The sequence below is a fragment of the Suncus etruscus genome, chromosome 12, assembly GCF_024139225.1.
Source record: "Suncus etruscus isolate mSunEtr1 chromosome 12, mSunEtr1.pri.cur, whole genome shotgun sequence".
NCBI lineage: Eukaryota > Metazoa > Chordata > Mammalia > Eulipotyphla > Soricidae > Suncus > Suncus etruscus.
The window spans coordinates 44060789-44074556 of NC_064859.1; the positions used below are offsets into that span (position 1 = coordinate 44060789).

The 13768-nt window shown below is 36.2% G+C and overlaps 1 protein-coding gene across 1 annotated transcript in view; it reads right to left on the bottom strand.

The window, feature by feature from the left end:
- LRRTM4 (leucine rich repeat transmembrane neuronal 4) overlaps nt 1-13768 on the bottom strand; it is an 822236-nt gene that overhangs the window by 323720 nt on the left and 484748 nt on the right. The window lies entirely within an intron of this gene.

A 13768-nucleotide genomic window follows, 5' to 3' on the forward strand; every position in this document is an offset into this window, starting at 1 on the left:
TAAATTGTTAGATCTCACAATTTATAATTGTAAATTTTTAACTAAAGTGAAGCCCTTGTTTAATGGTAACCTCATTTATGAAATTTGCCTCAGAGGAAGAAGACAATAGTTGACTGCAAGTATAAATCAACTTTCATGCATTATTATGGTTTAGTAAAATTCTAAATTAATTGAAATTCCACCTAACTCCATTGTTATTCAAGTTTGATCTTCTAGATTAAGATGTGATGTTTGAATGTAAAACACTAGCTTTCATCAGCTAATGAGTTCTTCAAATTATCATTTTTCAACCAATATCAAATTGATATAGTACTTTAGAATTAGCCTATTCTAATTTTGAAGACTTCTAGTTTGAAAGGCAATGAAGAAGAGCAGTTAAAAGTATAATTATAAAGCAAGGCATTCCATCTTAGACCCACATAAAGAGAGCAAGCAAAAAAAATTCCAGGTACTAACCAGCAAGCCATCAAATACATTTACTGTTAAGAATTCTAACTCTTTGGTCCTGGCTATAGTACAGTGGTACATATGAAATTTGAGTGTTTGTCTTGCACATGGATGTCCGTGTCTAATAACTGTCAATTACAATACAGAACTATTTTATAAAATGGTATATTTTTTGACAGTCTTGGGGAACCATACAGGATGGCAGGATTCAAACCACCATCTATCTGCATGCAAGGCAAACACCTTACCTCCATGCTATCTCTCCAGCCTCTAAAATAGTGTCTTTGACTGAAACACTTAGTTTATCATTTAGGTAGGCTAAATTTTTTTATGGGGCAGTTATCTTTGAATAAATAAAATTACATATCACATTTGGTTTTTTGCTCTTCAATTTCTTAAAATACAATAAAATAGTTTTTCATTATATTTGAAGCCTATAAAATTACTCCTTTATTAATGATTTCACCTTTATTCTTTTAACAGAATTCAAGTACATGAAAGCAGAAAGCCTGCCTAACTCATCATTAATACACTAAACATTCATTGAGCACCTGCCATATGCATTTTTTACTAGGCAAACTGAGAAGGAAAGAGATATCTCATCCTCAGTGATTTCAGAGAAATCACAGTCACCTATAACACTTATCAGGCATTCAGCATGTTCATAATTTTTTAAAATAGATGAACACATGTCTAAAATAAGCATAGTTTTGAAACACATATGCTTGAATTTGGCAATCTTGAGTCTCAGGTGTATTTTGTAGTCAAATAAATGGACAATAATTTTCTATAAAATGTGGATAAAGAAATGATTTATTTATCATGTGCCAGTGATCTAATTAATACATACAGAGATTACATGTATTATAGTCTCTACTCAAGACCATGCCTACAAATACCTTCTGGTTCTTAAACATGTATGAAAAAGCACTGAACTGCTCCAATGAACAATTTCTTGCATCTCATTATGTTCATAACTTCTTAATTTTTTGTTTTTTCTTGGGCATGTGTGAAACTTTAGTTTCATTTTAGATAGATACAGAGTTTAATTGTAATGTCCCAGAATGAATCTAATCATTAGAAGTCTTTGATACTACCTTTTTTGATTACTGGTTATAATACCTTTAGAAAATTATTGGTTTACATTGCAATTCATATTTTTAAGTTTCTGATCAGCCAAGACCTCTGTCAGCTCCTGAATAGCTTATTTCTCTCTTCATGACATTTTGAGCTTCACTACAAATATTCTTGATTTTTTATTTTATAGAAGATTAAATTAGCATAATCTAGATTTAAGTTATTTATGTCAACTCTCTTATTAGAATATCTCCTATCATCTAAAATTCTAGTAAAGTTTACTTCTCCATTTTCTTTGATGTCTTTAATAGAGACATGTATGGGCTTTCTCAAGTGGAAAAAATGTTAGCAATTAGCTCAATTTGCATAAAAGTATTGAACCAGATATGACTCTAGATAACCCTATTATCATCTCCACAAAAGTATTTGTCTGTTTTACAACATTAACAAGCCAGCAATTGTCATTCTTAGATAATATCAAGAAAATTGGCATTTTGTAGTGATTTGAGGTGGAAGGATATCCTATAAATATAGCAATCTCATTGAAAAGCAAATTACTTTGATTAACATCTTCTTAATCTTTGATCTTTGGTGATGGAGTAGGTGAAGGTTCTCCCAACATGGGCTTTGGGTGACTATGCATTGCTACCTGAACATTTTGGTTGAACTTTCTGTAGTTAGCCTGAAAGTTCAGTGGTTATTATGGTGGTGCTACTTAGGTGAAAGAATTTTTGAAATCATTATATTAGCTCTGATCTTTCTTAGATGAAGAGGTTGAGGTGCAGAGCCTACACCTGTAAATGCCAGCACAACGAATGAGCTCCCTGTTCCTCCAATTGCACTTCGGTATGAAGGTCAAAAATGTTGTTTTAAAATTTGGTTTAAAACTTTCTAGGCATATTATACTTGATTTCAGAATTCATATATATATTATTGCAATATTATTTCCTTTTCTCCTGTTTCATAATTTATGCTTTAATTCCTCTACAAATATTTTATTAATTTTAATTGGTTAAATTTATGGTTTTAAATTTCAGAGATATTGTAATATGCTCTCATAACAAAAGTGCTCAAAACCCTGCTCATGGCCTTGTGTCAATTCTCATCCACTTCTTTTATTCCCAATATTCTCTTCCTATACTGTTTTCTTACTGCTTATATTTCAGTTTTATAGAAAAAAATCCAAGTATTCATCATTATTTGATACTATCTTCCCTTTGTCTTTTTTCTCTCTATTCCACAGATTGTCTAATATTTGTCTTCCCACAACTAAATTTATTTAACACGACACCCTTCATTTTTATCCAGTCACAGCAAACTGCAATATTTCACATTTTGTTATAATTCATTTTATTATATGCACTTGTAAAGAGTTAAGTTCTCAATTAATTCAAAATTGAGCTGCCAAATGACCCAGCAAACACTCTTTTGGGTATCTTCACAGGACAGAAAAACATTCATCCAAAAGAATGTATGTATACCACTATTCACTGCAGCACTAAGTACAATAGCTAAGACTTGAAATCAACCTAGATGTCCAACAACAAAATAGTGGAATATAAAGATGTAGTACTTATATACAATGGAATACTACATAGCTGTAAGGAATGATGCAATCATGCAATTTACTGCAGCATGGATCGAACTGTAAGATACTATGTTAAATGAAGTAAGCTAGAAGAAGTATAAATACAGAATGATATTACTTACATGTGATATTTAGAATTACTGAATGAAGAAACAAAATGGACTAAATAGGAGTTGTTTCAAACATCCTTGTTCCCTGAGTATAGTGAGGAGAAATAAAGAAATTGAGGGGAGAAGAAGAAATAGAAATAATACAAAAGGATGGAGGCCATGAGCCAAGTGATCTCAGGTGCATTGGTGTAGTTAAAAAAGAACAGAATTGGGGTCAGAGAGAGCACAGTGGTAGGGTATTTGCCTTGCAAGCTGCCGACCCTAGACAGACCCTGCTTCCATTCCGGGTATCCCATATAGTTCCCCGAGCCTGCCAGGAGCGATTTCTGAGAACAGAACAAGGAGTAACCCCTGAGCACTGCCGGATGTGACTCAAAATCCAAAATAAATAAATAATAAAGTGCAATTAAAGTACAGACAACATTTAAAACAAACCCGGGCCAGAGAGGGAGCATGGAGGTAAGATGTTTGCCTTGCATGCAGAAAGATGGTGGTTCAAATCTCGGCATCCCATATGGTCCCCCGAGCCTGCCAGGATCGATTTCTGAGCATAGAGACAGGAGTAACCCTTGAGCGTTGTCGGTTGTAACCACCAAAAAAACAAACAAACAAATAAATAAATAAAAACAAAAAGAACAGAACTAAGTATCCAAGTCAAACAACAATAAAAAGACCTAAATTTAAACAATCTAAATATTTTCTGAAGAAGTTTTATATTTAATTGTGAGAAAAAAGATATGAGAATAAATATACTATTTTTAATTTGGAGTAACAATAATTCCTAACAATCTAAATATTTAATGTATCTTTTATACTGGCAGGCTGGGCTGCAGGGGAGGGTGGTATGAGATGTATTCTGGGAACAATTGTGGAGAAAGGTCTACACTTTGCGTGGGATTGAACCTGACTCATTTTATGTCTGAAATCCAACTATGAAGGACTTCGTAAATAACAATGGTTTTGATAAAATCAAATAAAAATGGTTTAGTGATATATATACATTTACAAATATATCTTAATATGATATTTATATATAGATGATCTACCTATAGATGAAAATATATGTCTACAAGTTTTCATCTGTCATTGTACATTCAGGTTGTTTTTGTATCTTGACCCTTATACTTGCAGCATAATGTACATGAGTTTCCATTAACTTTGGAGTACATGCTATTCTTTCCTTGCAATAGATGCTAAGGAGTAAAATCACTAGGATATTGGGAAGATCTCATTACATTTTTTTGAGAATTCAACACACTCTTTTCTATAGAGTCTGGGCCTGATGACATTGCCATCAACAATGAATGAGGGTTTCTTTTTCACCACATCCCTCCCTCACTCTTATTTCCACAGGTGTGAAATGAGATATCACTGTTGCTTTGAAAGAAAGTTTTTAAAGGAAACGATTTCTCAGAAATTAAAGGCAGGAAGAACACATCCCATTGAGATGCAAATCCTGAGTCTTTGAAAATGTAGAAGCTGAGGTGTAAGCTTCAGGTTTTTAACCAGGTGTAAATATTCCCATCCAGAGCTGTACCCAGAGAAGAGTGATCTCCTCAGCATAGGAAAGCTACTAGAGTGTGTCAGAAGGCTGGGATGGATATGGAAGGGTGACAGTGTCAGTGGGAATTTGGTGGCAGGAAATGAATAATGGTGAAGCGATGGGTGTTGGGATATTGTATGACTAAAATGCAACTGACAATTTTAAATTCTAGCTCACAGTAATTTAATTTGAATAAAAAATTTTAAAGTATAAAAGAAAAATCAACACTCCAAGAATTGTCTTCTGGCAATGCCCAGATTAAATTTCATGTATACAGACAATTCCAGATCAAGCAATATGGAAGAATTATATGTAATTATGTATATAATTATAATGTATAATATACTATATGTAATTATATAAAATTATATATCTTTTCTCTGAAAGCCATTTATTCAAGGCTTATTCCTTTTCTTTTCTTTATTTTCTTTTTTTCTTTACTTTTTCAGTTCTGGTGAATGCCCTATTCTCTCTTGAGCACTTTTTTAACTTCTCCCTTTATTTCCTGAATAAAAATGTTCTACTGTGGACAACCAATAAAATTATGGCACTTTGTATGCCAATCTCTCACTTAGATCCATGAATTCTTTTTTTTTTTTTTTTTTTTTTGTTTTTTTGGGCCACACCCAGCAATGCTCAGGGGTTACTCCTGGCTGTCTGCTCAGAAATATCTCCTGGCAGGCACAGGGGACCATATGGGACACTGGGATTCGAACCAACTACCTTTGGTCCTGGATTGGCTGCTTGCAAGGCGAACACCACTGTGCTATCTCTCCGGGCCCAGATCCATGAATTCTTTGTTGCCAAGTCACTAATCCTTTATATATATTAAGGTATGGATTTATTTTAGTCAGATTATTTCATTTTTTCAAAATTCCCTACATTTTTATTTCCAAAAAATACATAATCAAAATAATTGTCAAATGTTGTGGATAAATCTTTTTTTATATCTCTTTTTAAATCTGTTAATGTCAGGTCATTTTCACATTTCTTTTCTTTCTTTCAATTTACCTTATTTTTATTATTTATAACTTGATTTGATTTGATTTGGGAGACATAGTCTACTCTACTCAGAGATCACTCGTGGGTATGCTCAGAGACTCATGTGGTGTTCAGTATTTGAACTGAGATTTATCACATTCAAAGTAAATTCCAAACATCTAGAATATCTCTCCTGCTTCCTTTTACTTCATATATGAACTTTGCCTTCTAAACAATGAAATAGAAAAATAGTGACCACAAAATGATATAGGATATATACATTATAAATGTTCCATAAAGATAATATATAACGATTAAAATTTATATAAATAAAAACATCAACTGACCAAAGAAAATATTTTAATAATTTTTTTCTAATAAATTAAGACTGAAGAGTAAGGACATAGTAAATGTGAATATATGAGTGTGTAGAATATTGAATGGAGATCTAATACAGTTGGTAAGATGCTTGTCATGCAAAACATAAACTAGGCACTGCATATGGTTCCCAGAGTACACCACATGAGATCTATATGTGGTCTTAGAGATTGGAACCTACACTTAAGCTAAATATCTGACATCAAACATCTCTGGCTCAAATCAATTCTTAACTTTTATTGATTCCCACCTAGACATATTTTTGCCTTAAAGATAAGGACCTCAAATATTTATTTATTAGGATATGGGGAATTACATGACTAATAAAGACATATGGTTTGACTAGTGTAGTAGTTTTGCTCATTAAGGAAAGAATATTACTCCAAACTGTATCAAAATTGTAACCTCCTTTATGGATTATGTGAAGCAGCTAATGCAAACTTGTTGCGATTGACTTCTCTTTCAAGAAATTCTAAACCTAACCTCTGAGAATAAAAGGTTTATTTCTGTCTTCCATTCAGTATATACTTATATGTATCTATACTGAATAGGTTACATTCTATAAAAACATGATTAGTGTTATTATTGATATTCTATTCTCTACAAAATTTTTATTTTTTCTTTTTGTTTTGGATTTTGGGCCACATCTGGTAACACTCAGGAGTTAGTCTTGGCTATGCACTCAGAAATCACTCTTGTCTTGGAGCACCATATGGGACACTGGGGATTGAACCCATGTGAAGGCAAACATCCTACCGCTGTACTATCTCTTTGGCCCGGTCCCATTTGACAAATTTTCATAACTAAAAATGTAACAGTTGTGCATGTAGAATAGTACTTTGACATTTTTAACAGTTTTAACAATATTCAAACAATTAAATTTCCTATTGATGTAAATTCAAAAATATCAAGATGACAGGGAATAAAAAGGTATGAATATAAAACAAAACATTCTTAGAGAAAATTTATAAACATTAAAATTATCTAATCCAGCATTACATTAGATGACAAACATTATTCTGGTTTATATAAAGTTTTGCCTTAGTGTATGGAGATTCACAGTATCATTAAGAAAATATGTTGAGGGGGCCCAACTGTGAAAAACTGTGAGTGTGACCTGTCTATGCCTGTCTACTGTCCTCTTGCATGAAACTCTTGCGAGTGGGGCAAAAAGAGGCTCCAGAAAGCTCGCTCGCCCAGACGCCATTTTCAGGCAGGGACTACAGAGCATGAAAACTGGCTAAGCTTTGCAAAAGCCGGCTCCCTGTGTGTGACACCAGGCGGGGAAAATCTGCAAAAGTACACCGGCCCAGTGGGGCCCAACTGTGAAAAACTGTGAGTGTGACCTGTCTATGCCTGTCTACTGTCCTCTTGCGTGAAACTCTTGCGAGTGGGGCAAGGAGAGGCTCCAGAAACCTCGCTCGCCCAGACACCATTTTCAGGGAGGGACAACTGAGCATGAAAACCAGCTAAGCTTTGAAAAAGCCGGCTCCCTGTGTGTGACACCAGGCGGGGAAAATCCGCGAAAGTACACTGGCCCAGTGGGGCCCAACTGTGAAAAACTGTGAATGTGACCTGTCTATACCTGTCTACTGTCCTCTTGTGTGAAACTCTTGCAAAAAGAGGGCTCCAGCGGAGCATGGCTGCTCTGCTTCGCTACGCGGCCATGCACTCTTTCTAAGGAAAGAACTCCATTGCCACAAGAAGGAAAAATCACACTAAGAACGGCGCTATATCACAGAAGCAAACATTTCTCTCTGGACTGTCTTCTCTGTTGCATGCTTGGGCCTAAGATTTGACCCAGTGTGAGGCTTCATACACGGAGGACTCCCCTCCCTTAGAGGCAAGTCAGCCCATCCAGAAAGGGAGGAGCCAGAGGAGTGTGCTGCCTACATCATATAGACAATGAATACCACCACAACACGTAGAAAAACCCACAATACAAGTGTGACAGTGGGAAAACAACGCAGGCCAGCCTCAGACATAGAGAATGAAGATGACAATTCTGAGGACCAGATAATGACCAACCAACTAATCAACCTCTCAGATAAGGACTTTAGACTAGCAATATGGAAGATGCTCAACGGACTCCAAGAAACCATGGATCGAGTTGAACAGAACACAAATAAGAACCAAGAAAATATGAAGACAGAAATCACAAAACTCCAAACTGAAATAACATGTCAACTAACAGGACTGAAAAAGTCAGTAAACGAAGTGAATGACAAAATGGATAAGCTCTGGGACAGGGTATCAGAAGCTGAGAATAAACTTGGTGCTGTGGAAGATGAGATACATAACAATTCCATACAGCAGGAGATATTGGACAAAAAACTTAAAGCAAATGAGCAGACAATGGAAAAATTAGTCGGGGCCAGGTAGGTGGCGCTGGAGGTAAGGTGCCTGCCTTGCAAGCACTAGCCAAGGAAGGATCGCGGTTCGATCCCCCGGCGTCCCATATGGTCCCCCCAAGCCAGGGGCGATTTCTGAGCACATAGCCCGGAGTAACCCCTGAGCATCAAATGGGTGTGGCCCAAAAACAAAACAAAGCAAAACAAAACAAAAAAAAAAAAAGGAAAAATTAGTCAAAGAATGGGAACAGATGAAAATAGAAGTCTATGATAAGATCAATAGAAACAACTTAAGAATCATTGGAGTCCCAGAGACCCAGGAAGAAAATTTCCAGGAAGAATCAACGGTCAAGAACATCATTAAAGAGAAACTTCCAGAGCTAAAGAATATATGTGATCAAATCCTGCATGCCCGAAGAGTACCAACCAAAAGAGACCCCAGAAATACCACCCCAAAACACGTCCTAGTCACAATGACAAATCCCACAGATAGAGACAGAATTCTGAAAACAGCAAGATCAAAAGGGGAAATCATGTTCAAGCAAGCTTCCCTGAGATTTACAGCAGACCTGTCACCAGAAACACTCAATGCCAGGAAGCAGTGGTGGGATATTGTGACAAGACTGAATGAAATGAATGCTTCACCCAGAATACTATACCCAGCAAAACTCACTTTCCGGTTTGACGGAAGAATACATGGCTTCACAGACAAAAAACAGCTCAGAAACTTCACAGACACAAAACCAGTCTTAAGAGAAAAACTGAAAGACCTAATCTAAGACAAGACTACCCAAAAGACACACCAAATTTTGAAATAAAGATGGCGTTAAATCCCAGGACAATTCTTTCTCTCAACATCAATGGACTAAATGCACCAGTTAAGAGACACAGAGTGGCTAAATGGATCAAAAAACTCAATCCAACCTTCTGCTGCCTGCAAGAAACGCACCTGAATAGTCAGAACAAACATAGACTCAAAATAAAAGGCTGGAGAAAAATTATCCAAGCAAACAACACCCATAAAAAAGCTGGAGTGGCCATACTAATATTAGATAATGCAAACTTTATACTCAGGAAGGTTGTAAGGGACAAAGATGGACATTTTATATTAATCAAGGGGTACGTAGAGCAGGAAGAATTCACTCTCCTAAACATATATGCACCAAATGAGGGGCCAGCAAAATATTTAATACAACTGTTGACAAATCTGAAAAATAATATCAACAACAACACAATAATTGTGGGGGACCTTAACATGGCTTTGTCAACACTGGATAGGTCAACCAGATTGAAACCCAACAAGAATATACTAGACCTGAGGAGAGAAATGGAAGAAAGAGGCCTAGTGGATATATATAGGACACTCCATCCCCAGAAACCTGGATTCACATTCTCTCCAATGTACATGGGACATTCTCCAGGATAGACTACATGCTGGCACATAAAACATACCTCCATAAGATCAAGAGGATAGAAATTTTGCAGACTACCTTCGCTGACCACAAGGCTCTGAAATTATTTGTGAACTCCAAAGAGACTCAGAAGAAACACTTTAACACCTGGAAGTTAAACAGCCTCATGCTCAATAACCAGTGGGTCCAAGATGAAATCAAGGAGGAAATAAAAAGGTTCCTGGAAACAAATGACAATCAAGACACAAACTCTCAGAACTTATGGGACACAGCAAAAGCAGTACTGAGAGGAAAATTTATAGCTTTGCAAGCACACATCAGGAAGGAAGAAGGAGCTTACCTGAGTAGCTTAATGACACAGCTAATAGAACTAGAAAATGCTCAACAAAAGGACCCAAGAATAGGAAGACAGAAGGAAATAACAAAGCTGAGAGCAGAAATCAACGAAGTGGAAACTCAAAAAACAATCCGAAAGATCAACGAAAGCAGAAGTTGGTTCTTTGAAAAAATAAACAAGATTGATAGACCACGGGCAAACCTAATAAAGAAAGAGAGAGAGAGAAACTTGAGAACTCGTATCAGGAATGAAAAGGAGGGATCACTACTGATATGACAGAGATTCAAAGGGTAATCAGAAACTACTTTGAAAAACTCTAAGCCACTAAAAATGAGAACCTGGAAGAAATGGATAAATTCTTGGACTCTTATAATCTTCCATGGTTGAAGGAAGAGGATGTAGCATATCTAAACGCCCCCATCACCATTGATGAAATTAAAACAGTAATCAAATGTCTGCCGAAAAACAAAAGCCCAGGTCCAGATGGATTCACTAATGAATTCTATCAAACTTTCCAAGAGGAACTACTGCCAATCTTGGCAAGACTCTTTCATGAAATTGAACAAACAGAAACACTTCCAAATAGCTTTTATGAAGCCAACATCACCTTGATACCTAAACCAGACAGAGACGCTACCAAATAAAAAAATTACAGACCAATATCACTGATGAATGCAGATGCAAAGATCCTCAACAAAATCCTGGCAAATAGGATTCAATGCCTCGTTAAAAAGATCACCCACTACGATCAGTAGGTTTCATCCCAGGAATGCAAGGGTGGTTTAACATCCGTAAATCTATCAACATAATACACAACATCAATAACAAGAAAAATAAAAACCACATGATTATATCAGTAGATGCAGAGAAAGCATTTGATAAGGTCCAACACCCATTCTTGATCAAAACTCTCAGCAAGATGGGAATGGAGGGAACCTTTCTCAATATAGTGAAGGCCATCTACCACAAGCCAGTGGCAAATATTATCCTCAATGGAGAAAAACTGAAAGCCTTCCCTCTAAATTCTGGCACAAGGCAAGGCTGACCTCTCTCACCACTCCTATTCAACATAGCACTGGAAGTACTTGCTATAGCGATTAGGCAAGAAAAGGATATCAAGGGAATCCAGATAGGAAAGGAAGAAGTCAAGATCTCACTGTTTGCAGATGACATGATACTCTACTTAGAAAACCCTAAAGACTCTATCAAAAAGCTTCTAGAAACAAAAGACTCATATAGCAAGGTGGCAGGCTACAAAATTAACACACAAAAATCAATGGCCTTTCTATACACCAATAGTAATAAGGATGAAATGGACATTAAGAAAATGACCCCATTCACAATACTGCCACACAAACTCAAATATCTTGGAATCAACTTGACTAAATATGTGAAGGACCTAGACAAAGAAAACTATAAAACTGTGCTCCAAGAAATAAGAGAGGACACACGAAAATGGAAACGCATACCCTGCTCATGGATTGGCAGGATTAACATCATCAAAATGTCAATACTCCCCAAGGCATTATACAGATTTAATGCCATCCCTCTAAATATACCCATGACATTCTTCAAAGAAGTGGATCAGACACTTTTGAAATTCATTTGGAACAATAAACACCCCCGAATAGCTAAAGCAATCATTGGGAAAAAGAATATGGGAGGAATTACTTTCCCCAACTTTAAACTGTACTACAAAGCAACAGTTATCAAAACAGCATGGTATTGGAATAAGGACAGGTCCTCAGATCAGTGGAATAGGCTTGGATACTCAGAAAATGTTCCCCAGACATACAACCACCTAATTTTTGATAAAGGAGCAGGAAATCCTAAATGGAGCAGGGAAAGCCTCTTCAACAAGTGGTGTTGGCACAATTGGATAGCCACTTGCAAAAAATTAAACTTAGACCCCCAGCTAACATCATGTATGAAGGTAAAATCCAAATGGATTAAAGACCTCGATATCAGCCCCAAAACCATAAGATATATAGAACAGCACATAGGCAAAACACTCCAGGACATTACAGGCATCTTCAAGGAGGAAACTGCACTCTCCAAGCAAGTGAAAGCAGAGATTAACAGATGGGAATATATTAAGCTGAGAAGCTTCTGCACCTCAAAGGAAATAGTGCCCAGGATACAAGAGCCACCCACTGAGTGGGAGAAACTATTCACTCAATACCCATCAGATAAGGGGCTAATCTCCAAAATATACAAGGCACTGACAGAACTTTACAAGAAAAAAAATCTAACCCCATCAAAAAATGGGGAGAAGAAATGAACAGACACTTTGACAAAGAAGAAATACACATGGCCAAAAGACACATGAAAAAATGTTCCACATCACTAATCATCAGAGAGATGCAAATCAAAACAATGATGAGATACCACCTCACACCCCAGAGAATGGCACACATCACAAAGAATGAGAATAAACAGTGTTGGCGGGGATGTGGCGAGAAAGGAGCTCTTATCCACTGCTGGTGGGAATGCTGTCCAGTTCAACCTTTATGGAAAGCGATATGGAGATTCCTCCAAAAACTGGAAATCGAGCTCCCATAAGATCCAGCTATACCACTCCTAGGAATGTACCTTAGGAACACAAAAATACAATACAAAAACCCCTTCCTTACTCCTATATTCATTGCAGCACTATTTACCATAGCAAGACTCTGGAAACAACCAAGATGCCCTTCAACAGATGTATGGCTAAAGAAACTGTGGTACATATACACAATGGAATATTATGCAGCTGTCAGGAGAGATGAAGTCATGAAATTTTCCTATACATGGATGTACACGGAATCTATTATGCTTAGTGAAATATGTCAGAGAGAGAGAGAAAAACGCAGAATGGTCTCACTCATCTATGGGTTTTAAGAAAAATGAAAGACACCCTTGTAGTTATAATTTTCAGACACAAAAGAGAAAAGAGCTGGAAGTTCCAGCTCACCTCAGTAAGCTCACCACAAAGAGTGATGAGTTTAGTTAGGGAAATAACTACATTTTGAACTGTCCTAATAATGAGAATGTATGAGGAAAATTGAGAGCCTGTCTAGAGTACAGGGTGGGGGTCGGGTGGGGCGAAGGGAGACTTGGGACATTGGTGATGGGAATGTTGCACTGGTGATGGTGGTGTTCTTTACATGACTGAAACCCAAGCACAATCATGTATGTAATTAAGGTGTTTAAATAAATTAAAAAAAAAGAAAATATGTTGATTACATTTACATTTTATGTGAAATAAAGACCCCAATATAATGATTATCTCATTTTAATTTACAAAGTTTCGTACTATAATTGATCCATAGAAGCCTTTTAATATGTATACATATATAATGATTTATATGTATTTCATGAAAGAAATCATTGAAAAAAATCTAACATTTACATAGTTAACTCATTAAAATATCAATCAGTATAAATAATAAGAAATTAAAGTAACTGAAGTTTAAAAGTTAGCAGATTTAATAAAAATGTGTAAGAAAGATAAAAGCTGATCTAACCAATATTTTTAATCAATCCTTTAACAATACCTTAAGAG